Source organism: Clupea harengus, chromosome 10 (genome assembly GCF_900700415.2).
Source record: "Clupea harengus chromosome 10, Ch_v2.0.2, whole genome shotgun sequence".
Classification (NCBI taxonomy): domain Eukaryota; kingdom Metazoa; phylum Chordata; class Actinopteri; order Clupeiformes; family Clupeidae; genus Clupea; species Clupea harengus.
The window spans coordinates 16,375,116-16,399,141 of NC_045161.1; the positions used below are offsets into that span (position 1 = coordinate 16,375,116).

The 24,026-nt window shown below is 42.4% G+C and overlaps 1 long non-coding RNA gene and 8 other non-coding genes across 10 annotated transcripts; 5 read left to right on the forward strand and 4 right to left on the reverse strand.

Moving 5' to 3' along the window:
• Positions 1–1,432: 1,432 nt before the first annotated feature.
• On the forward strand, positions 1,433–21,958 carry LOC116222016. Of its 2 annotated transcripts, XR_004164395.2 has the most exons (6): positions 1,433–2,332; positions 2,462–2,531; positions 3,210–3,285; positions 16,005–16,448; positions 19,366–19,627; positions 21,356–21,958. It is a non-coding gene; the product is annotated as an uncharacterized LOC116222016 (long non-coding RNA). The 2 variants fall into 2 exon arrangements; XR_004164394.2 differs by having other exon boundaries at positions 1,433–2,531.
• Positions 3,390–3,461, reverse strand: trnad-guc. The gene has a single exon. It is a non-coding gene; the product is annotated as a tRNA-Asp (tRNA).
• Positions 4,526–4,597, reverse strand: trnad-guc. Its single transcript has one exon. It is a non-coding gene; the product is annotated as a tRNA-Asp (tRNA).
• Positions 8,881–8,952, forward strand: trnad-guc. The gene has a single exon. It is a non-coding gene; the product is annotated as a tRNA-Asp (tRNA).
• On the forward strand, positions 11,623–11,694 carry trnad-guc. The gene has a single exon. It is a non-coding gene; the product is annotated as a tRNA-Asp (tRNA).
• Positions 11,823–11,895, reverse strand: trnav-cac. The gene has a single exon. It is a non-coding gene; the product is annotated as a tRNA-Val (tRNA).
• trnam-cau lies at positions 12,103–12,175 on the forward strand. The gene has a single exon. It is a non-coding gene; the product is annotated as a tRNA-Met (tRNA).
• trnag-gcc lies at positions 16,649–16,719 on the reverse strand. Its single transcript has one exon. It is a non-coding gene; the product is annotated as a tRNA-Gly (tRNA).
• Positions 21,959–23,485: 1,527 nt separating the features above from the next.
• trnai-aau lies at positions 23,486–23,559 on the forward strand. Its single transcript has one exon. It is a non-coding gene; the product is annotated as a tRNA-Ile (tRNA).
• Positions 23,560–24,026: the final 467 nt, after the last annotated feature.

Below are 24,026 nucleotides of genomic sequence, written 5' to 3' on the forward strand. Positions count from 1 at the left end.
TAATTCTGCGCATAGAGTGAAATATTATTGAAACTATCTTGTTGTATACTTCCAGTGAGATATGTTCACATTCAGAGTCCATGACCACCTGTGTCTACCTGTTGGATCTGAGAAAAATGGGTATTTTTACTTTTTGCATTCATGCCAGAAATGTGGTTTTGAGTGGTTTTCAACCTGCAAGCCATTTGCAGTTATATCTTGCATCAATGCGAACCTTGGTCAAGCTGGTTTTACAACCAGACAGAATTTGTTTTGATGAGCTCACAAACATAATTTAAGACATAAGTGGTTCCAAAAATGAACTTAATACGGTTAGCATCCATAGCCCACAGTTCTCTCCATCTGAACTTCCTCTTCTTAACATTATATCAGTTCATCCACTGCACTTGATTTACTAGAGAAGCTGCAGCGACTCGTTTAGTTTCTTCTTCTTGCTCTTGAACAAAGCTGGTTACCATCTGCCTCCTCTCCGACATTGTAGCCTCACCCCATTTTTTCCAAACCTAAACCTGCCCAATGATATCCCTATATTGCACCTTGTGCATGTTGAACCGCTTCTTGTGGATTGCAATTATTCCCTACTGTTACCTTTGGAGCAGTGATGGACAAAGGTATCTCTAGGCTTGTTTTTGCACCTCTTCCTTACAATGCTACAGTAGGCCTACTAACACACCATGGCACCCCAAGCCATGTCCTAACTGCCTTATTCGTGATTCTCTCAAATTACTCCACCTCTATAGCAACTTCGTAGGCCTACACAGTTAAAAGCCATCGTATGTGTGGCAAAAGCCCAAACTGCAAGCATCAGAATTTTAATTTACCAGGCATGACGGTCTTGGTACAGTCAATGGTATTCATAGCCTATGGTTGATTAATTAACAATTCATTCTCAAAGCTCTGCAACCTGTCCTCGGTCACTCAACGTGGAACTGTACCATCTCCCTTAACTCTTAACCAGTTTCTCTACAATAACAGGAATCACCTATATCAGCAATGTAAAATCTCTCTTCGACCAGTTTTACCCTTACTGATCATTGCCCATTTTGTTATTCAACTTGGCTTACAGCCAACGGGTAGACCTACATGGAGCAGGTGTTATAAGCGTAATCGTGTCATCCATGTAAGCTCGGATAGGAGGTAACGGGGTGCCGTTCTGCAGCCTCTCACCACTAACAACCCATTTAGATGCCCATTTATAATTACCTCCATTGTCACGGTGAAAGGCAAACGTGAAATGGTGCATCCAGCCATGATGGCACTATCCAAATGCTGCCAGGATGTGGTGTAGTTACTTTGTAGGCACCATGGAATATCCTCGAAATAGGCTTTCACAAACACTGAAATCTTCTCCGGGGCCTGAAAATAACTGAATGCCTTTCACAACAGACTGTGTGTCACCAATCCAAAGGCATTAGTGAGGTCCAAAAATATCGCATGGAGGGGTCTGCCTGGTTTCCTTGCTGCCTACATTTTATGCCAAATCATGCTAATATGTTCCAAATATTATTAATAATAATAACAACATGTTATTATAACAAATTATGTATAATCAAGGACACAGGAACTATTTTCTGGGGTCTCATGTGGCATGAACTACTACCTGTTGCACATCATAGACCACTTTACCCCTTGCACCGTTATCACTTCTTTCGTGGTGCCCCACCCTGGATAGCGCTGTCCAACACAGCAGCAGTCCTGATTGGACTGAGCTACTAAGAAGCCCAATGCAAATAATTTGAAGAAAAGTGCAGCTTTTAAGAAAAGAAAGATTTAGATGTTTACAAAGCTTCTGTAGTATTATGACAATAAAAAATGGCTCATATCAAAGAGGCACCTGTCACACATGCTCAATTCAATCATGAAACCTTAATAAAAGTCCTTTAATAAAAAGTGCAAAAGTCATAAGGCAATTCATAGGGCCTTGAATGTACAAATATTTGTAGGGTGTTTGAAGTCAGATACATTGAAGCACCAATTCTTTATTTACAAAAAAAAAAAAAAAACGTTTGGCTCCGTAAAGGAAAGCTGTCCATACTGTGGGGTGGGAGCACCCTCGCATCTCTACCGCCAATGTCCATGGGTAGATTTTAGTCCAGGCTTTCATCTGTTTGTGAATACAATTTTTAATTGCAGGGTCCTTTCTGCAAAGACAACCTTACCAACGGGTTGTTTTTCCAGCGTATATTTTCATTCATAGGAAGTTAGAGGTACCTTGAAGGCCACCATAGGTAAAGGGCAAAATTTGCGATTTGAGGGTGTTGGCGTCACCATGATGAGAAGATCCGCAGTCTCGAGCGCAAGGCTTTCCATCAGACCGCCTTTAATACAAAAGGTATTTACTCGAGATTTAAGTAGGCCTACACTCAAGGCAACACTTATATCCAACAAACCTATGGGCAACAATATATCAGACAAACCTATAGGCAACAATATATCAGACAAACCTATTTCCCGTGGGTAGTTCAGAAGGCTAACGTGGAAAGCATGGCTAACAAGACAGGATGGGGGCTTAATCAACATGTCTCCGAACGGTAAGTGAAGTTTATGTCAAGCACATAACGGGGTCGTAATCTTTTTGTGAATTCGATAGCACTATATATGTATGTAAATTATTGTAAACGAGAAACATTGGTGGTTTAGAAAAAAATCCTTGAGCAATGTGCGACCACGAGTCTGTTAGAGGGCCTAGCCTACTCAAGGGCAAAATGGCGGACACTCCTTGATGCATCCGAAATGATAATGACTGTTTAACCATGTTGTTGTTAATCGGATGATTTCCCGTTCGAACTAGGAATATTATTTAAATTGCATCGGATTTCTGGGCTGATGGGAGTGGATGGTCGCCTCAGCCTCTAGCCGTTGGTTGGCCTAATGGCCTTCATACGTTCTCGCTTGGCCATGCGCTACAAGCTACATGGAGAGGCCTTTTGATCTGCCAACAGGCCGTATTGCTGTGTTTTTTTAATGTTTTAAAATCACTGATAGTTTTCCATGTCGCTAAAGTTCGGAAATTGATTGGTAAATGTGCATTTCACCTAAATGAAATGACATACTCAGCGTGTGGTATAGGCCTAATAGCCTACACATTTTTTTTATTGGCAGCCCAACTCTTAACAGCATTTGGGTAAACCCTATATATTCTTTGTCAGTAAATGTGTGTGCTATTATGTGAACTGGTTATCACTTCAATGTTTCTTTTCGATGAAAAGCTTATTTGAAGAAGGCAGAGCCTGCTGGAGGTGGTGCCATCGATTTTGCTGACATGTCCCATGAGCGCCACCTGCTGTAAGTACTGCATACGATTTTTTTAATAGTCATCATTAAACTAGTTTATTTAAAACATTGTTTAGCTAGTTAAACACCTTTTTTGTAATAAATATAAATGTAGCCTCCCCGTCGGGGAATTGAACCCCGGTCTCCCGCGTGACAGGCGGGGATACTATCCACTATACTAACGAGGATTGGCATGTTGCTGTAATGGATAACTGAGCTGTTATTTGAGTGGAGTCTTATAGTAGTATTTTTGTAATTGCGTGTTGCGGAAAATGGTTAGTACACAAAGAATAAAGATTAGGCTTCTTACATAAAATACTAATATCGATAAGTTGACATGACTGGCAAAGTCTCAATATCATGGAAAGCTGTTATCACAGTAAAGATAAGTTACCGGCTTTTATGTTTTCCGCAATGCGGGAAACGCCGACGGAATCGGGGAAATCAGTAAGGAAAAGGGAAATCACAGTTAAACGTGGAATTTGACGTTTTCGAATAAAGGAGGAGAGAAATGCATTCGATATCGTTGCCCCCTCGACAATTTTGTCCCGTGCGAGTGACACATGCACGTCAAAGATGTTGGCAGACTCAGCTAGCCAAAGTTAATAAAACAACATTCAGTGGTCTTAAAATAAATAGTTTGCCACACTGATGGCTAACTGACGCATTTCTGCATTGGACCGAACAGGAAATACGATCGTTAGTAGACTGACTGGAGACTAAAACTGACAATTGGGACAGCATCGGAATGTTCTTAGAACAACCAATACACTTACAATGTAGGCTACATTGTAGACTATCATAACACCAAGTGGCTTACAGACTAACCCGGAAACCGAAGATAGGCATAATATCCCCTTAAAATTGAATAATAAAATGTAATTGAAAAGGACAGTAAATTAAACTGTATTTGTAGTCTTTGGGTTAGACTATCTTTGCTACCCTACACTCCCTACCCTATTACAAACTAGGTCTATCACCTTGACAGATTAGAAATGTGTGTAAAAAGCACAGTAGCCTATCTCCTGAGTACATTTTTGATTAACATATATAACACTAAATCTAGAAAAAAATTACATGGAAAACAGAACATTTTGCAAAAAATTAAATTGAATTTGTCCAAAAATAAAATGGATTTAATAGGGCCCTAGTTATTGAAGTATAGTAAATCCCTTTGTGATATTAGTATATTTCAAGTTGAACTGCTTGTGTAAAGAAAATAAATGATCTCAGTTAAAGAAAAAGCATAGACCTCCCCGTCGGGGAATTGAACCCCGGTCTCCCGCGTGACAGGCGGGGATACTATCCACTATACTAACGAGGAGTGGCATGAAGAGCGGAGTGTTATGGTGCACTTTCTTTGTGTTGTTAAAAGACGTCACCTTATTGTAACTGTAAATTCACCCCCCAGTTCTGAGCCAAACCCCACCCTCTGCATCATTTTGAAAAATGCTAAGAGATTACTAGACTTAATGAATATTATGATGTAGAGGTATACCAAATGGTTGCCACCAAGTCAACCTCGGCCTTGCAAGGTTCAGGATGATTTTGAACAGTAGATGGCGTGTTGAGCCATTGAGTCAACACTAGCATTGATGTTTCGTCACAGTTCAGTCATAAACATTTTTTATAGTGCACTTACATTTTAGAATGAAGCCAAAATTAATCAAAATGAGGATAGCCCTCTGTCTTACATTTGTGGAGAGAGCCGAAATTGGAACCAAAGTCTGCACAGTAAAGGCTGTTTGGAGCCAAAGTCAGACATGAGGTAGAACACAGCGTTGGACAGCTCTGCCCAGAGCACACCCATGACCAATGGCGCCTTAATGCACGGGCTTACCTGGGCTTAAGCCCGGGGCCTCAACCAATTAATAATAATACAAAATAATAATGATGATAAACTTCCGTATTCGCGGTGTCATTACTCTGCTCTACAGTGGCATCTGATGGTGGAGGTGGAGGGATTTGCAACGTTTTAGAGGTCGCGGAGAACAAAGTCATTGAGCCGGTCCGGTCGGTGCCGTGGTGAAAAAAAATGAAGCGTTCACATCCAAGCGGAGCTCAGAAAAGGAAGAAAATCAGACAGGCTATATTATTAAAGAAAACTTTGCCAAAAGTTAGATTTTTTTTTAAAGCAATCAGAGGATAGCACTACCAACACACTGCCAAATTAAGTGGAGGATAGACTTGATGAGGACAAGGTAGGCCTATCTATTGGATCAAGCTTCTCTGTTTATAACTAAAATGTAGTACATCGTCATTCATTCTTATGACTTTCGTGTAAATATTTCCCCTCCAGTCAAAAATCAGATATCTCTACACTAGTATCATGTGAAAAGCTACTACAATTGTGCTGTTAGAGTTAGCTGCACCGCTAGAACTACCTGTGAAAGAACTAGCTATAGCGCTAGCTGCTACTAGATGTTTGTAGATGATAGATGGATACTTTATTAATCCCGAAGGAAATTTAGGTCATCAAGTAGCTTATACACTTAACTTAACTCACAAACATACATACACAAATCACAGTAGAATCACAGTAGAAAAAACAATACACATAGGGAGAACATGTTCACAGGTAGTGGGGTGTATACAGATATTATACAGATATTATTACAGTGTGCAAAAATTGGTTGTGTCAGTGTTGATGTTCACGAGGAAAGTAGTGCAAAGAGTGCAGAGAGATAGTGTTCATGTGCTTGTGTGGATAGTGCAAGGATTGAGTACTTGTGCTTGTGTGTGTGAGGATAGTGCAAAGTGATATAAATAGTACAGTCTGTGCAATGGGCTAGTATAGCCAGTAAAAGAGTAAAAAGATAAAAAGATGGACAGTGGGATGGAAAAATTAAGAGCTGAGAAGAGGAGGGGAGACTGAGGTAGACTCATGCAGAGAAGTCCATCTCCCTCCCCCTCGCCTTCTGCGTGGCGTTGTAGAGTTGTATTGCCCTGGGGACAAAGGACTTTCTCAGCCTGTCCGATGAGCATGACAGTGACAGGAGTCTGCCACTGAAAATGCTCCTCTGTCCGTTAAGAGTACTGTGTAGTGGGTGGTGGTCATTGTCCAAGATGGTCAGCAGCCTACTCAATGTCCTTTTCTCCGCCACTGATGTTAGGCAGTCCAGTTCCATGCCAACAACAGCTCCTGCCCTTCTCACCAGCCTGTCTAGTCGCCCTGCATCCCTCTTCTTCATGCTGCCTCCCCAGCACACCACAGCATAAAAAAGGACACTGGCAACAACAGACTGGTAAAACATGCGCAGGAGTTTGTTGCAGACATTGAAAGACCTCAGCCTCCTCAGGAAGTAGAGCCGGCTCTGACCCTTCTTATAGATGGCATCTATGTTGGCTGATCAGTCCAGTTTACTGTCCAGATGAACTCCTAAGTACTTGTAGGTTTTGACCACCTCCACACTGACACCCCCGATGGAGACTGGTATCAGAGGAGGCTGAGACCTCCTAAAATCCACCACCATCTCCTTGGTCTTGGTGGCGTTCAGCTGCAGGTGGTTATGCCTACACCACTGCACAAAGTTGTCCACCAGGCTCCTGTACTCACCCTCCTGTCCATCCCTGATACATCCCACAACAGCAGAGTCATCAGAGAACTTCTGGATGTGGCACGACTCCGTGTTGTAGGTGAAGTCTGATGTGTACAGGGTAAACAGGACAGGTGAGAGCACAGTCCCCTGTGGAGCGCCGGTGCTGCACAACACAGTCTCAGATACGCAGTCTTTCAGCCTGACAAACTGTGGTCTCTCCGTCAGGTAGTCAGTGATCCAGGATACCAGGTGGGCGTTCACACCCATCTGCACGAGCTTGTCACTCAGTCGGAGGGGCTGGATGGTGTTGAAGGCACTGGAGAAATCAAAGAACATGATTCTCACAGCACCTTTCCCCTTGTCCAGATAAGAGTGAGCCCTGTGCATTAGGTAGACGATGGCATCTTCCACGCCCACCTTCTCCTGGTAGGCAAACTGCAGCGGGTCAAGTGCATGGTGTACCTGAGGTCTGAGGTTGTGAAGCAGCAGTCGTTCCATGGTCTTAGATATGTGTGATGTAAGAGCGACTGGCCTGAAGTCATTCAGCTCACTGGGGTGCGGCTTCTTCGGGATGGGGATGAGGCAGGAAGTTTTCCACAGAGCAGGCACCTTCCCTAGTTGGAGGCTCAGTTTGAAGAGATGCTGCAGAGGCTCACCCAGTTCCACTGCGCATGCCTTGAGGAGTCTTGGACAGACTCCATCGGGGCCGGCTGCTTTCCTGGGGCGCAGTCTCCTCAGCTCTCCTGTGACCTGATCCGCCGTGATGGTGGGGGGGAGGGGGGGGCTCTGTGTGGTCGCCTGGGGGAGGGGTGCAGCTGTGTAGAGTGGCAGAGGGCTGGAAGCTGGAGGGAGTGGGGCCACACTGGCTGTGGTCAGAGCAGGGGGGAGGGGTGGGGTGGTGTGGTTGTGGCATGCAGAGAGCAGTTAGCAGCTGATGGGGGGGATGCAGGAATAGGTGTTAGACAGTCATTAACACCTGGAGCTGTGTTGTCAAACCTGTTGTAGAAGTGGTTAAACTGTAGTGACAGGTGCTAGCCATAGCTATTGTGTTAAGTTTGACAGCGAGTTTGCGGTTAGAAAGACCCGGAGAAAGACTTTCTAGTGATCCGTTTATGATTGTCTTATTAGGCTTATCCTAAATCAAATGTGTTCCTTCCTTTGATGGCAACTTGCCAATTTAATTAAACACCATATGATGTGCGCAGTTAGCAACTAAATTAAAAAGTAAATTAAATGAAATCATTCTCTTTTATTCACACGTTTTTATGTGCAGTAAGCAGCGAAATATTTCTCGGTGTCGTGCGTACATGTTGAATTTGCCTAACTGCAGCGTTAGTAAGCCTACGGTATGTGTTTTTCGCCTAACCTGTTGTTTTGTGGAAGGTTGTCTTGTTGATTGTCATTCTGTCCATTTCCATGCGTACCGTTTTATTCAATAAATGGCAGAGAGCCAAAGATCACAGTTCTCGAGTCAACTCGTTTTTAAGATTGTTATTTTATTTTAAACAAGATATATGCAAGCTATGTATACGGTTCAATCACGCAGGCAATGATCTTGTGTGGGCTATTTGGCTATATCGCTGTTGAGAAATTGATTGTGCGATTAGCGGGCGGGGGGCCTCCAAAAATAAAATAAAAAGTCCATAGCCCAGGGGCCTCGAGTGCTATTAAGACGCCCCTGCCATGACTACTCATATTTGGTTGAGTTTACTCCACCCATACACAACACATTGAGAACATGCACAAGAAACTGAGTGTGAGTTAATAAGATATTACTTGGCAGAATTCTGGTTAACCCAAATGCAACATAAACTAACAATTTAGAACATCTTTTGTAATGTTATTGTACATGACATGGCATTTGCTAGTGTTCACCAATGTGTTATTGAATTTAACAATGATGTTAATAAACGGAAGAGGCACATCTTGCTCATTCTCTGGCCTCTCATGGGCCTATCGGGCACAGGCTCAGGAGACATGATGGCCCTTCAAAAACAAAAAAATGTGACTTGACAAAGCAAGAGACTTAAAAAAAAAAAAAAGTGTTTTTTTTCCCCACAGGAAGTACTCCTCGTTAGTATAGTGGTGAGTATCCCCGCCTGTCACGCGGGAGACCAGGGTTCAATTCCCCGACGGGGAGAACTATGTTTTAAAACCTTTTTGGAAACATGCATGAACTCTCCCAAAGTAGTCCAAGTCCTCACAAAACCACAGTATTTGATTTGACACACTGATTTTTGGTGATGAGTATACCCGCCTGTCAGTGGGGGGCCAGTCGCGTATTGCTGTAACGGAAAACCAGCCAATAGGATTGAAACTTTTTTCCTGGATCACATGCAATTAATTATTTATTTTAGATTCCCCAAAGGACAGGGTTCGTATCCCCATTGAGGTGTTATCGAATGTGAGGTATATGAGTAGAAAGCATTGAAATTACTCGGGGATTAAAAATGAATTGCAACTTTTCATTCAAATTTATAGGATGTAAATGCTACTACTTTGAACATAATACCACTCCATCACATGGCCAGTATCTTTGTAGAAATGTACTAATGTTTTTTAGTTTTTCCCTTGTTTGTCAAAGTGTGTTTAATTATCATTAATATCCTCAGTACTGCTCAAATTAACTGAACCAGCAGACTTGGATTAATTCTTATGACACAGAACCTATTGTAGATGGTATAATTAAGATGAGAAAAGTTATGTTATTTTCATTTAAGCAGGACTACAAGGCAGTGTGTAATATTTCAAAGAAAGTTCCATTTTTATTTATTATCATAGTTTTATTTATAACAGACAAAATAAATGTATGAAATAGGAATGCACGTTTTATACAAATGTAAAAGGAGCAGGAAAGCAAAAAAGCAGCAGAATTTGAAAAGCACAGTGTGTGTTTGTGTGTGTGAGCGAGCACACACACATTTCTGTGTGAGAGCAAGATGGGGGGAGAAAGTAGAGAGTAGGAGAAGTGTTACTTAGATTAAAGACTGGAAAAAAACATTTGATTAATACTGTAGACAGACTTCAATTGAGTCTCTGAACGTCTACTGTGGTACTACTGTAGTCCTGACAAAAGTTTACCTTTTCCAGACGTTATTTGTAAAAAAAAAAAAAAAATAATCATTCATGGTTCGGTCTGAGATAGTATCAATACTTCAGTAATCAAGCTCTTTTGGTCAGTGCAATCTATAACTGGTCAGACAGACAGTAACCTTAAGACATTAGCTGTAGTCTCTTACCAAACCAGCGATGCTGACGAGTTATCAACACATTACAAGTCAGATCCATGGTGTAAATATGATTTAACCCCACGGCATGAAAACCGTACACATATAAAAAATAATCGCGTTCATTCATTATTAGCACGTAATTTCAACACAAGCCACAAGCCTGTAAGCGTCTGTCTCTTAGTAAGCGAGCGATGCTGAGGTATAGTTAACTTATCAACACAACATTGTCAGAAACGGACTGACAAGACTATTTAACGTCACGACATGAAAACTATACACATTACTATATAAAAGGATCATGTTCATTCATAATTTTGCGTGTCATTTCACCACAAATCTTCATCGTTATCAAGTGAGTGATGCTAGCCTATCGGTGACGCAACATTGGTGTCAGTACCGCGCTGACAATATATGATCATGTAACAATATGAAAACCGCACACATAAGGAAAATGTGCTAAAGAATTAATGCCCATTCACGTAATTACCCAAAACTTGTCTGAGAGAGAAAAGCCGGCCAGCTCTCCCACATCAACCAAGCGAATTAGCAGCGAACACTAATGTTACCACAAAGCAGGCTAACTTTTATGGAAATATCTGGCGATATAACTGTACATTTATCCTGTAGTTTTACATTTACCCCAAACTATGTATATTACCTTTGATTAATGAATACTAGCGTGAATAAATCTAGCGAGTTGCTGGCGACTTGTCCCGTGTCCACAGAAGTTTGCCTGAAATAAAGTTTTTTAAAGACCGTGCGTCACCACAGCGCCAAAAGGTATTAGTGGCCAAAATAATATTACATCCGTAGTGGTTTAGCACTACCATAGAGAATGAATGGGAAACGGTTTAGGGCCGTTTAGCTAAACTTTAGGATTGAAGCTTTTTTTCTGGATCCGTGCATTTCATAATTTATTTTAGATTCTTCAAAAGAGAGGGTTCGTATCCCCATTGAGGTGTTATTGAATGTGAGATATATGAGTAGAAAGCATTGAAATTACTTGGGGATTAAAAATGAATTGCAACTCTCGTTATAGGATGTAAGTTCTACTACTTTGAACATAGTAAAATACTACTCCATCATATTTCCAGTATCATTACAGAAATGTACTAATGTTTTTTAGTTCTTCTCTTGTTTGTCAAAGTGTGTCAAAATAACATTTATTATTATTAAAAACTCACCACAGCGCCAAAAGGTTGTAGTTTTGAAACATGTATGAACTGTCTGAAATGTCAATGTTTTTGTTCAAATCTCTTCAATGGATCCTTTGAGCTATGTGAAGTCCCCTCATGTTTCAAAGGCTCCACCATAGTCCAAGTCCTCACAAAACCTCCCTCTGAGCACTGATTTACATTAAATGAAAACATACCTAGCAGTAGCATTAATCAGCCTAACTCACTTTAATGGCATGTGACCTGAGAGAAAAAGTGGAGAAATTCCATAGTATTGGATTTGACACACTGATTTTTGGTGGTGAGTATACCCACCTGTCAGCGGGTTCCAGTTGTGTACAGCTGTAACAGAAAACCAACCAATAGGATTGGAGAAATAAGTTTTTTTTAAGCCACAGGAAGTACTCCTCGTTAGTATAGTGGTGAGTATCCCCGCCTGTCACGCGGGAGACCGGGGTTCAATTCCCCGACGGGGAGGCAAACCTTTTTAAAGAATGAAATGTTGTCCTGTAAGCGAACTTAAATTAAAACTGCAGCCCTCACCTCTCAACCTTCCATAGAATTTTAGTGGTAATGAAAAATAATGAAGTGTATAAATATAATAATGTTTCCGCCCGGTTTCGAACCGGGGACCTTTCGCGTGTGAGGCGAACGTGATAACCACTACACTACGGAAACTGGGTATGATGAACTGAACCATGAACAATGAGCCTTGAACTAAGTCCATGGGTAAGCCAGAGTTTATGGGTTAAAATGGTGAGTCCAAGGCCAATGTTCTCTTTCAACAGAGTTTACTAATACACATCATTGAAGGAACTATTGAAGGTACATCTTTTCATGACCACATTGCATCAAAATAGGGAATCTGGGGCCCACCTATCAGTAGCCTTGTTAGCGCAGTAGGTAGCGCGTCAGTCTCATAATCTGAAGGTCGTGAGTTCGATCCTCACACGGGGCACATGCTTTTTAGCCTTGACTTACTTTAGCTGTCATTACCTCTCTTTGAGCCAAACCGGACTATGGGCCCGGGAGCTCAAGTGAGAGAACAAAAAACATTTGTGTTTCTTCAATCGGGCCGATAGCCCCGTATTATTTCTCTAGTGGAAGTTCAAGTTAGATAGCAAGGTAGTCTCAATTGTTTACATAAGTAAAGTTAACATTAGCCTGTGTTTAAAGCACATCATGGCTGGAATGGCATTCTAATCGTTCATTGCAATAAATGAGCTTCAACAATCATGCAGTAATTTGATGTTAATTAAAAATCCATATATATTGTGTTCATTTGTATATATACTCCAGTAGCAGGCTATAGGTTGAGTATGGATTATGAGCGGCACAAGTTTTCTCAACGGTTTTTGGCTAATTTGACCATGAGGAACAAAACTAGGGTGCTGTCGTTTACTGTAACCGAGCGAACATCGAGATTTTGCCACTCCCTTTAAGCGCGCATCCTGCGCATCTGTATCTCAGCTTGCATATGCACTATGAAGGTTTCTAAGCTCTAAAACCTTTACTTTTCGAGATATTCAAGAAAATCAAGATTTGAAGCTTTTTGCACCCCACACAAATATCAAAAAATTAGTTTTTCTTGAATATCTTGAAAGGTAAAGATTTTAGAGCTTAGAAACCCTCATAGTGCATATATAAACATGCATATTCCGGTCATTTTGAGACCAAATTCAAGTGTCTACGACCTTCAGAAGCTGAGATACAGCTGCGCTGGACGGACGTGCACACGTGCTAAAAGGGCGTGGCAAAATCTCGATTTTCGCTCGGTTACAGTAAACGACAGCACCCTAGTTTTGTTCCTCATGGTCAAATTAGCCAAAAACCGTTGAGAAAACTCGTGCCGCTCATAATCCATACTCAACCTATAGCCTGCTACTGGAGTAATATACGGAGTACCTCCAGAATTGTGAAACTCCTCAAAACTGCTCTTTTCTGTCAGGTCACATGTTCATTGAACATTGCATGTTTCCAAAAAGGTTTTAAAACATAGTTCAATTGTGACAATTGAACCCCGGTCTCCCGTGTGACAGGCGGGGATACTCACCACTATACTAACGAGGAGTACTTCTTCCTGAAAAAGTGCCAGTGCCTCCTAACGCCAGTTGTGTCCCCATTGTCTCTTCCGGTGATTGATCGTGCCTTCTCCGGGCTTCCCTGGGCATGCCAGGGACTTGTGGCTCGATGGTTACCCGTTATACCCTAGGCTTTCGTGCCCAGGGGTGTCATATTACACACTGCTATGCGGCACGTCTAGTTATATATTGAGTAGCTCCAGAATCATGAAGCTCTGCATGCCTTGTTGCTGGAGACAGTAATAGTGCAGAAGGTAATTGTCAGTGTACCCAAAATGCTATGTCTATAAAAGAAATGTCTGTCCATCAGGGAATTGAACGACCACTATATTAACAAGGAGAAATAAATAATAAAAAAATAAAATGTTGTCAGGTCACATGTTCATTACAGTGGGTACGGCTGATTAATGCTACTGATATGTATGTTTTCATTTAATGTAAATCAGTGCTCAGAGGGAAGTTTTGTGAGGACTATGGTGGAGCCATTGAAACATGAGGGGACTTCACACAGCTCCAAGGATCGATTGAAGAGATTTGAACAAAAAGTTCATTCATGTTTCAAAAGTGGTTTTAAAACATAGTACTCCCCGTTCGGGAATTGAATCCCAGTCCCCCGCTCGCTAGCGAAGCGGCCCTAAACCATTCCCCATTCATTCTCTGTGCTAAACCACTACCGATGTCATTCTATTTTGGTCATTACGACCTTTTGGCGCTATGGCGAGTTTTTAATAATAATAATTAAACACACTTTGACAAACAAGGTAAGAACTAAAAGACATTAGTACATTTCTACAAAGATACTGGCAATATGATGGAGTAGTATTTTACCATGTTCAAAGTAGTAACATTTACATCCTATAAATTTGATAGAAACTACAAAAAAACTAATTTTAGTAATTTCAATAGTAATTTCAATACTTTCTACTCATATATCTCACATTCAATAACACCTCAATGGGGATACGAACCCTGTCCTTTGGGGAATCTAAAAAAAAATAATGAAATGCACGGATAAAATTCCAATTTCAGGCAAAACAATTATTAACATTAATGATTATGGTGATAATGGAGTACTGACAGGCATCCTTTTTTAATAATAATAATTAAACACACTTTGACTTTGACAAGGTAAGAACTAAAAAACATTAGTACATTTCTACAAAGATACTGGCAATATGATGGAGTAGTATTATGTTCAAAGTAGTAACATTTACATCCTATGAATTTGATAGAAGCTACAAAAAAACGAATTCTAGATGGAAAGTTGCAATTCATTTTTAATCCCCAAGTAATTTCAATGCTTTCTACTCATATAGCTCATATTTGATAACGCCTCAATGGGGATACGAACCCTGTCTTTTGGGGAATAAAAAAAAAAAATGAAATGCACGGATCCAGAAAAAAAGCTTCAATCCTAAAGTTTAGCTAAACGGCCCTAAACCGTTTCCCATTCATTCTCTATGGTAGTGCTAAACCACTACGGATGTAATATTATTTTGGCCACTTAAACCTTTTGGCGCTGTGGTGAGTTTTTTAAAAAGACTCACGGTATTTGGAAAACTTTATTTCGGGCAAACTTCTGTGGACACGGGACAAGTCGCCAGCAACTCGCTGGATTTATTCACGCTAGTGTTCATTAATCAAAGGTAAGATTCGTCGTTTTGGGTAAATGTAAAACTACAGGATTTTACAGTTATCGCCAGATATTTCCATAAAAGTAAGCCTGCTTTGTGGTAACATTAGTGTTCGCTTGGTTGATGTGAGAGAGCTCACTGGCTATTCTCTCTCCGACAAGTTTGGGGTAATTACGTGCTAAAGAATGAATGCACATAACAATATATTTTCGTAATTGTGTGTGGTTTTCATGTTGTTATATGATCATATTGTCAGCGCGGTACCGACACTATTTTTGTGTCACCAATTGGCTAGCATCGCTCGCTTGGTAACGATGAAGATTTGTGGTGAAATGACACGCAACATTATAAATGAACATGATCCTTTTATATAGTCATGTGTATAGTTTTCATGTTGTGACGTTAAATATCTGACATGTTGTGTTGATAAGTTAACTATACCTCAGCATCGCTCGCTTGCTAAGAGCTTGATTTGTATTTTATATTCATGTGTACGGTTTTCATGTCCTGAGGTTAAATCATCTTTACACCATGGATCTGACTTGTAATGTGTTGATAACTCGTCAGCAACGCTGGTTTGGTAAGAGACTAGAGAAAAAGTAAGCTTTTGTCAGGACTATGGTAGTACCAGAATAGACTTTAAGAGAATCAATCAACAGTATTAATCAAATGTTTTCTCCAGTCTTCCAATCTAAGGAACACCCCCCCCCCCCCCCATCTTGCTCTCACACACACACATTTGTGTGCGCTCACTCGTTCACACAAACAAACACACAGTGTGCTTTTCCACTCCTGCTGCCCCCCTCCACCTGTTTTTTCACACACACACACACACACACACACACACACACACACACACACACACACACACACACACACACACACACACACACACGTGTGCTGGACTCCTTCTGCCCAGGTTCACAGAATGTATAAGCATCAAAGAGGTGTGATAAACTATTGTCTCCTTGACCGTATTAACTATTTGACTAAAGTTCAGAGATCAGAGAAGATTTACAGCAGGAAGATTTTTAACAGGCCAATTGTTATTTATTTAATTTGCTGTCTAAAGAAGCCAGATGGATTAAGGAAGACCCCACTCTGCAGGACAAGTCTGCGCCTATGAGGGAGGACCTATGGTCCGGAGGTGGCGGAGGTGCTATGAGTCTACATCCTGCAGTTTGGAAAGTATAAAGGTGGTTTTTGAATAATGATGTAGGCTACACTATGTATCTTTTCAAGAATCTCCGTATGGTAGGAGGCTTTAGGTATCTGTATGGCCGAGGGGCATAGCAAGTACAGCCTACTGTCATTTGTGAATTATGCTCTCAGTTTTGCAGAGTTCCAGTCTCTTCTCAACTATGAGGCCAGTGGAGTGGGTGTTGTGGCATCCTCATCAGAAGACGGCCAGCTGGTTGGCTTTGGCTCTCGGGCCAAGAGCACCTGGAAGGAGATATAGAACAGCAGAGCTGATGGCTACGCAGACTTTGTCATGGGGAAGAGCCTTGATGTCTTGGTAAAATATTTCAATCAATGTTTGAATGATGCACAGCCCCTGTAAGAACACGTCATGACAACAACAATAGACAGTGAATATGCACGCTATAAAGCAGTTGCCTTCAGCATATGGTTTGGTACAATGCAGTCAACAGACAGGTTTAAATTGGATTCTGCATTTGCTTGGGAATCAAATATGAACCCTCCAAAAAAGGATGTTGCATTGGCCGGGAATCGAACCCGGGCCTCCCGCGTGGCAGGCGAGAATTCTACCACTGAACCACCAATGCATGCATACAGAGAAAATTGAGACCTTGAAGAACGACGGCTCCAGCTGCAGCAGAATTCCATGCATTCTTCTGGTGTAGATTGGCCAGTAGATGGCGCTGAAACAGTAGGTTTTTCACCACACAAACTAATATTATTGATTCAGTTGAGGTTAAGATTTAGGTGTTTAGCACACACTTTTATCCAGAGCAATGTACAAATCAAATTCAAATTTCAGGCTTAACAATTATTAACATTAATGATTATGGTGATAATGGAGTACTGACAGGCATCCTAAATTTCCCTCGAGATTAATAAAGTATCCATCTATCTATCTATCTATCTATCCTGCTTCTTCAGTAATGGCAGCCACCAGACACAGTCACACAGCAGATCTTCTTTCTGATCACATTTACCAGAGAAGAGTAATGTTATCAAATGAAATGTGCCCCAAATACCCCAGGGACAACTAAGAAGTAAACCTAAGCTTTCACCCTCCCAGGAAATGTTATGCCTGTGTAGTACAACTCGTTGCATTTTGTCCTATTTGTTACCATGACTTTCTCAAGGGACGTAATTTTGAGTACAAGGACATCAGAATACGTACGCAGAAAGCTACTAGAAGAGGGCTGCAGACTGACACTAGCCAGTGCACTAGAGAAAGCATTGAGGAGCAGATGACAGCCATGCCATGCACAGCAAAAGCAAACACAGTGAATCAAAACCCTAACCTAAATCGAATTGCTCACACCTGCACGTGACCAAGAGACACATGACAGACGGCTGCATGCGGTCATGGCAAAGCTCAGAGAGACCGGACTAACACTTTATCCAGAAAAGTGCCAGTTCAACACGAATAGATTGAACCCTGTTGTCAGAGAAGGGCCTCCGGCCGGCTGAGGAGAGGGGGCGAGCTGTGAGAGAGGCCCAGGAACCAGAGAAGGGCATCGGGCCAGGATATGGGATAGCAGCCAGCTAGGTTAGATCGTGACACAGAGCGAATCTTTGTGTGTGTGTGTGTGTGTGCGTGTTTGCGGACATGTAGGCATATGCGCGAAGAGGAGCACAGCTGTCAAAAGTCGCTGTCGGTGACACTGTTCTCCTGAAGCAAGACAAAACTGACAAGTTCCCAACATTCAATGCAACACACACTCACACACACAAAACCATCAGCAAGACAGGAAGTCAAGTCTAAGTGGAATGGCCAACAGGAGCCCGATACGCTAGAAACACCCCCTTCGTTAAGAAACACAGAGGGAACGAACCGGGACAAGAGACACTTCATGAGAAAGAGACGACTCAGGGGCATGAGGACGCAGAAACCAGCGCAACGGATGAAGACACACACACCACTCTTGACTCCACAGCCATCCCCACCAGGCCACAAAGGGTCAAGCGAACACCCAGTAGACTGTCTGATTATGTTTTCAAGTAGTGTTCCTACGGTTCATGATTTCTTACATGGAAAACAGTTTCATACTATTCATAATTTCTTATAAGCAAATTATATCTTACTGTTCATGGCTTCTTAAGAGGAAAGTACATTTTTGGAAAAGAAAATATTTTGTATTTTGTATGTGTAAGATGTTGACGACAGGGAAAATGCACATGTTTTATTTTTATATAAGAGATTTGCAATTATTCAAATGCTAATGTTATGTTACAATAGCCAGTTGGTTAAAGAATTGTAAAGGTAAATGAATACTGTTTTAAGTGTAACTTTACTTATCATAGCGGTAGGAGGGGAAAATAATTTTCTCCCCGTCGGGGAATTGAACCCCGGTCTCCCCCCGCCGGCCGCCGTGAATTTTTCTGCTAAACGGACCTTAACGGTTTCCCATGCATTTCCAATGGTAGTGCTAAACCACTACGGATGTAATATTATTTTGGCCACTACGACTTTTTGGCGCTGTTCCGAGCTCTGTTCCGAGCTAAACCACTATGGATGTAATATTCTTTTGGCCACAACGACTTTTTGGCGCTGTTCCAAGTTTTTTTTAAAGACGCGCGGTCTTTGAAAAAACTTTTAGTTCAGGCAAACTTCTGACAGGAGATTAGCTACATTTATTCACGCTAGTGTCCATCCATCAAAGGTAAGATGCATTGGTTGGGTTGAATGTAAATCTACAGGATACATTTACAGTTATATTGCCAGAATTTGGCATAAAAGTTTGCCTGCTTTGTGGTAACATTAGTTTTCGCTGCTAATTCGCTAGGTTGATGTTAGAGAGCTGACAGGCTTTACTCTCTCACATCAGACACGTTTGGGGGTAATTATGTGCCAAAGAATGAATTAACATAATAACGTTTGTTTGTATTGTGTGTGATTTTCATGCTGTTACATGATCATATGTTGTCAGCGCGGTACTGACACTAATTTTAACTAGCTATACCTCAGCATCACTTGTTGCTAAGAGACTGATGCTACGACGTGTTGAAATGACGTAATATAATGAATGAACATGATTGTATTTTATATTTATGTGTACGGTTTTAATGTTGTGATGTTAACTCATCTTTACACCATGGATCTGACTTGTAATGTGTTGATAACTCGTCAGAATCGCTGGCTTGGTAAGAGACTACAGCTATTGGCTTAATACATTGCACTAACTAACAGCTTGACTACTAAGGGATTGATACATCTCTCTTTTTTCTTTTTACCAAAGTAATATTACAGTGCACAAGAAGAGAGTGGATGGCCACTGAATTGTTTCAGGCCCAGGGCTGACCGGGGCAGCACAGTGGAACTACCAACGGCTGGTGGACCTTAAGCAGCCAGGTGTCATCCTCCCTGCTGTGTTTGATCCAGTTGTAATGGCTGAGTTGAAGTCTGCCTCCAAGAATCCGTTGGCCAGCCGCTCTCTGCTGGTCCACTGCTAAAGCAGGAGATGTCGCCAGACGACCACCAGGAACCTCCAGCAGCAATTGGTAAGTTAACATAAAGTTTTGGACGTACATTTTTGCATCATACTGTAATGTTACAACATGCGTACGTGCGTCTGTGCCTGCCTGCCTGCGCCTGTGTCTGTGCCTGCCTGCCTGTGTCTGTGCGTGCCTGCCTGCCTGCCTGCGTGCGTGCGTACGTCTGTGTGTGCGTGCCTGCCTGCCTGTCTGTGCGTGCCTGCCTGCCTGCCTGCCTGCCTGCCTGCGTGCGTACGTCTTTGTGTGCGTGCCTGCGTGCGTACGTCTGTGTGTGTGTGCGTGCGTCTGTGTGTGCCTGCCTGCGTGCGTACGTCTGTGTGTGTGTGTGTGTGTGTGTGTGTGTGTGTGTGCGTGCGTGCGTCTGTGTGTGCCTGCCTGCGTGCGTACGTTTGTGTGTGTGTGTGTGTGTGTGCGCGTGCGTGCGTCTGTGCGTGCCTGCCAGCGTGCGTACCTCTGTGTGTGCGTGCGTGCGTACGTCTGTGTGTGCGTGCGTGCCTGCCTGCCTGTGTTTGTGTGTGCCTGCCTGCGTGCGTACCTCTGTGTGTGCGTGCGTACCTCTGTGTGTGCATGCGTGCGCACACACAGACGCACGCACACACAGACGCACACACAGTCAGAGGCAGGCAGGCAGGCACACAGAGACTAACGCACGCACACACAGACGTACGCACGCACGCACACACAGACGCACGCACGCACGCACACACAGACGTCTGTGTGCCTGCCTGTGTCTGTGCGTGCCTGCCTGCGTGCGTACGTCTGTGTGTGCGTGCATTAGTCTCTGTGTGCCTGCCTGCCTGCCTGTGTCTATGCGTGCCTGCCTGCGTGCGTACGTCTGTGTGTGCGTGCGTCTGTGCGTGCATGCGTCTGTGTGTGCGCGCATTAGTCTGTGTGTGCCTGCCTGCGTGCGTACGTCTGTGTGTGCGTCTGTGCGTGGGTGCGTGCGTGCGTGCGTGCGTCTGTGTGTGTGTGTGCCTGCCTGCCTGTGTCTGCGTGCCTGCCTGCGTGCGTACCTCTGTGTGTTCATGTGTGCGTCTGTGTGTGCGTACGTGCATGCGTCTGTGTGTGTGTGCATTAGTCTGTGTGTGCCTGCCTGCCTGCCTGTGTCTGTGTGTGCGTCTGTGTGTGCGTGCGTGCTTGCGTCTGTGTGTGGGTGCGTACGTCTGTGTGTGCCTGCCTGCGTGCGTACGTCTGTGTGTGCGTCTGTGCGTGGGTGCGTGCGTGCGTCTGTGTGTGCCTGCCTGCCTGTGTCTGTGCGTGTCTGCCTGCGTACGTACGTGTGTGTGGGTGTGTGGGTGCGTGCATGCGTCTGTGTGTGCCTGCCTGTGTCTGTGCGTGTGCGTGCGTACATCTGTGTGTGCCTGCCTGTGTGCGTACGTCTGTGTGTGACTGCCTGCGTGCGTACGTCTGTGTGTGCGTGCCTGTGTGCGTACGTCTGTGTGTGCGTGCGTGCGTCTGTCTGTGCGTTCGTGCGTGCGTCTGTGCGTTCGTGCGTGCGTCTGTGTGTGCCTGCCTGTGTGCGTACGTCTGTGTGTGACCGCCTGCGTGCGTACGTCTGTGTGTGCGTGCCTGTGTGCGTACGTCTGTGTGTGCCTGCCCGCCTGCGTCTCTGCGTGCCTGCCTGCCTGCCTGCCTGCGTGTGTCTGTGAGTGCCTACCTACCTGCTAATCAAATGTGTTCATTTCAGTGACATAAGAATAATAACTGGTTTATTTTATTTTCCCATTGCTCCAGCCTAACCAGATGTGAAGAGTTTAGCAGTGCACAAGAAAAAAAGTGAAGAGAAGACGGACAAAGACCTGTCTTGGCTGTGGACAGCCCAAGTCTCAATAGTGCGTCATTTAGTCATTGTGAAAAGTTATATTTGAATGCTGGCCTTAAATGTTCCATATCATTTCTGAAATGCTTATCTTTATGATTACAATCCACACTTTTACATTTGTATGTTACACTTGTCATTGTTAATAGCTGTTTGTTTGTCATTTTCCTTTGTCATTGTAAGCAGTTATATTTAATTGTTGGCCTTAAATTATCCATATTATTTCTCAAACATGTATCTTTAATTACAGTCCACGCTATTCCATTTGTGTAAATACTGAGACAAGTATAAATTATTTCAGATGTTGTCAATAAAACTATGATGACTAATAAAAATGGAACTTATTTTGAAATATTACACACTGCCTTTTAGTCCTGCTTAAATGAAAACAATATAGCTTTTTCTCATCTTAATTATACCATCTACAACAATAGGTTCTGTGTCATAAGAATGAATCCAAGTCTGCTGGTTCAGTTTATTTGAGCAGTACAGGGGATATTAATGATAAACACACTTGACAAACAAGGGAAAAACTAAAAAAACATTAGTACATTTCTACAAAGATACTGACAATCTGATGGAGTAGTAATTGTACTATGTTCAAAGTAGTAGCATTACTATAAATTTGATATAAACTCAAAAAAAACTAATTTTACATAGAAAGTTGTAATTATTTTTTAATCTCCAAGTATTTCCAATGCTTTCTACTCATATATTTCACATTCGATAACACCTCAATGGGGATACGAACCCTCTATCTTGGGGAATCTAAAATAAATAATTAAATGCACGGACCCAGAAAAATGCTTCAATCCAATTGGCCGGTAATCTGTTACAGCAATACACGGCTGGGCCCCCGCTGACAGGCGGGGATACTCACCACTATACGAACGAGGAGTGGTTCTTCGAGTGAACCACGTGATTAAAAAAAAACAAGATCAGTATCAGATACCATTATGAGTACGGAGTGGTTCTTCGAGTGAACCATATCAAACTCCTTCAGTCGAAATCGCTTCAGCGTTCGGGTTCTAGCTGAAATTGTAAGGACTTTTAACGTCACGTTAAACTCTACACATTATTCTACATTCCACATGCTTTTCCAATTATTGCCCTTCTTGAAATGAAGTTAGCGCCGACATGTTACTCAGAACAAAGAAATGTCGAAATGTCGGATAGGGAGACTTTTGCACTATGGTTCCAGGCAGTGTTGTGCAAGTTCACACCTCATGAACTAGTTCAAACCAAATGCTTCGGCAATACTGAAGAAGGTTATGGTCATGCCAATAAAGCTTCTTTTGAATTTGAATTTGAGAGAGTGAGTGAGCGAGCGAGAGAGAGAGAACGATAGATCAGATGTAGCGACCTGAGCAAAGTTATGTTACTGTAATGTTGAACTCTGTGCAACCAGTGTGGAGAATAAATCCTCGGGCCAAATCAAGTTGCCATTAATTTGCTCATCAACCGCAGACAGAAGGGAAAGGGAGATAACCCCGGAGTTAAGAAAATAGATCACTTCGGCTCTGGAGCAGTAAACAAAAGTCTCCCCTGTAATCTCAGACTACGATTAGCAGGAAAGGTTAACAACAGGCTAAGTAATCAAATACAATACTTAATAGACTAACAATACAATATTTATTTGTTTGCGTGTTGTTGTTGAGTGCAATGGGGGTGTATGATAATTTTTGTCTATAAAGGAAGGCATTGCAACGGAAAAATCTCCCCTTCATAGTGTCCATTCGCGCCCCAGGTAAATAACTAAACAACTAACGACTTCCACACACAAAGACGTCATGGTGTAGGCAAAAAAAAACGGTACTCCACCTATTGTTCTGGCGTTGAATTGCTTTGCAACACGCACAAACCTTAGGGAACCATAAACAAAAACGAGTCCCTCGATGCAACTGCGCGGCCAGCCGCAGCTGCAGTTGCAAGAGTATATGTTGCCCGATCCTACAATTTAGTTTTGGTAACAGACGATAAGATGCAACAGTGAAATACCGATGGATTGGATTTACATTATACAGATTTTTCTCAGTGTTCATTATGGCCGGTTAGCTCAGTTGGTTAGAGCGTGGTGCTAATAACGCCAAGGTCGCGGGTTCGACCCCCGTACCAGCCAGTTACTTTTTTTTATGAGGTTAAATAGAATTGGAGGAAATGCTGTGCGGTGGTGCTGAACGATGACCACACTGCTGTATCCATGTGACCGAATTAGCAATGCTTCCCTATAATGACGGATCTTCTTCCTCCCTGGGTACATACCACTCATTTTAATAAACTTGCTTTTTCTGATGTCTGCCTGTATGCACTTGATGAGATGAGTTACCTGATTGAGTACATTTGGTTTATTAATTCTGGTTTATATAAACCTTTGTACTTGTGTATCCATTATATTTCCATTTATATCTTATTATACATATGTAACTGTTTGTTTATTTATTTTTTGTTTTCTTGTATTGTTATAAAGTAACCATTTTGTAAAATTTCTTGAGCACTAGTCAGAAGGTCCTTTATAAATTGAAAACAATATATGAATAGAGAGTTATTGGTTAAATATATATGCCCAGCTTCATTATTAGTTGATTA